The sequence below is a fragment of the Arachis duranensis genome, chromosome 5, assembly GCF_000817695.3.
Source record: "Arachis duranensis cultivar V14167 chromosome 5, aradu.V14167.gnm2.J7QH, whole genome shotgun sequence".
NCBI lineage: Eukaryota > Viridiplantae > Streptophyta > Magnoliopsida > Fabales > Fabaceae > Arachis > Arachis duranensis.
Genome location: NC_029776.3, coordinates 33,185,016 through 33,187,385, shown reverse-complemented (window position 1 = coordinate 33,187,385; position 2,370 = coordinate 33,185,016).

Sequence of the window (2,370 nt, the reverse complement as noted above, 5' to 3'; positions counted from 1 at the left end):
CCATATCCAAACTCTAAGTTTGGTGTGGAGACAACATTGACTTGATCACTCTGTGGCTCCATGAGAGCCACTGTCAAGCTAGTGACATTAAAGAAGCGCTTGTTGGGAGGCAACCCAATTTTATTTATCTAATTTTATTTTATTTTGTTTTGGTGTTATTTTGTGTTGAATTAGGTACATGATCATGAGGAGTCACGAAAAAAATCAAAAAAATTAAAAACAGAGTCAAAAACAGAAGAAAAAAATTTTCACCCTGGAGGACGCACGGGCTGGCATTCAACGCCCAGAAGGTGCATCTGGCCGGCGTTTAACGCCAGAACGTGCACCATTCTGGCGCTGAACGCCAGAAACAAGCAACAACCTGGCGTTAAACGCCAGGATGCGCACACAGAGGACAATCTGGCGCTGAACGCCAGAAACAAGCTTGAAACTGGCGTTCAACGCCAGAATCAAGCATCACATGGGCGTTTAACGCCCAGAACATGCACCAATGGGCGTTTGAACGCCAGAATGGTGCATAAAGGCAATTTACACGCCTATAGGGTGAAGGAATGGTATTTCTTTTCACCTCAGGATCTGTAGACCCCACAGGATTCCCATCTCAGGATCTGTGGACCCCACAGGATCCCCACCTACCTCTTCTTTTAATCTTATTCACACTCTCCTAATCTAAATTTCATTTTCAATGTCACCCTTCCCAAAAACCTTCACCAATCACATCAATTCCTCCTCCCAATTACCCCATGCACCATTCACATCAATCTCCTCTTCCACATAAACCCCACCTACCCCCACTACATTCAAATTCAATTTCCCACCCTTTCCCACCCAAAATGGCCGAAACCTACCCTTCCCCCCCTCCCTATAAATACCTCTCCTTTCTTCCTCATTTTCACACAACACAAACCCTTTCTTCTCTAACTAAGCCGAACCCCTCTTCTCCCTCTCTACTCAAATTCTCTTCTTCTTCTTCTACTCTTCTTTTCTTTTTTGCTCGGGACGAGCAAATTTTAAGTTTGGTGTGGTAAAAAGCCTAGCTTTTTATTTTTCATTCACCATCAATGGCACCCAAGACCGGAGTTTCCTCAAGAAAAGGAAAAGGGAAGGCAAAAGCTTCCACTTCCGAATCATGGGAAAAGGAGAGATTCATCTCCAAGAGCCACCAAGACCACTTCTATGATGTTGTGGCAAAGAAGAAGGTGATCCCCGAGGTCCCTTTCAAACTCAAAAAGAATGAGTATCCGGAAATCCGACATGAGATCCAAAGAAGAGGGTGGGAAGTCATAACCAACCCCATGCAACAAGTCGGATTACTGATGGTTCAAGAGTTCTATGCTAATGCATGGATCACTAGGAACCATGATCAAAGTATGAACCCGAATCCAAAGAACTATCTCACAATGGTTCGGGGGAAATACTTAGATTTCAGTCCGGAAAATGTGAGGTTGGCGTTTCATGGATCGGGCCATCATGATTCATAGCATCATGATTGGAGAGGAAGTAGAGGTTCATGAAGTCATAGCCAATGAACTCTACAAAATAGCTGACAAGCCTTCATACATGGCACGGCTAGCCTTCCCCCACCTCATATGCCATTTATGCTATTCAGCTGGAGTTATCATAGATGGAGATGTCTCCATTGAAGAAGACAAGCCCATCACCAAGAAGAGGATGGAGCAAACAAGGGAAGTCCCTCACGGCCCCCAAGGAGAACATAAGGAAGTTCATCATCAACAAATGCCTCATGGAATGCACTTTCCTCCCAACAACTATTGGGAGCAACTCAGTACCTCCTTAGAAGATTTGAGCCAAAACGTGAGGTTAGAACATATGGCTGCAAATCAAGAAGATTCCTGAGATACCTCAGGGAATAAGTTGTCCTCCACACAACTTTTGGGAGCAAATAATGTTAAAAACACCAAAATCACTAGGGATCATTCAACAGAAGCAAGGAAGAGACATAGAGGAGCTCAAAAAGCACCATTGGACCTTCAAGAAGGCGCCACCCTCACTCAGGTGGATTCATTCCTTGCTCTTTATTTCTTTCTGTTTTCGTTTTTAATACTATGTTTATTTATGTTTTGTGTTTCTACTTCATGATCATTAGTGTGTAACTATGCCTTAAAGCTATGAATAAAATCCATTAGTCTTTCACCTCTCTTAAAAAGAAAAATGTTTTAATTCAAAAGAACAAGAAGTACATAATTTTCGAAATTATTAGTGAATTTAATTTAATTATATTGATGTGGTGGCAATAATTTTTGTTTTCTGAATGAATGCTTGAACAGTGCATATTTTTGATCTTGCTGTTTATGAGTGTTAAAATTGTTAGCTCTTGAAAGAATGATGAACAAAGAGAAATGTTATTGA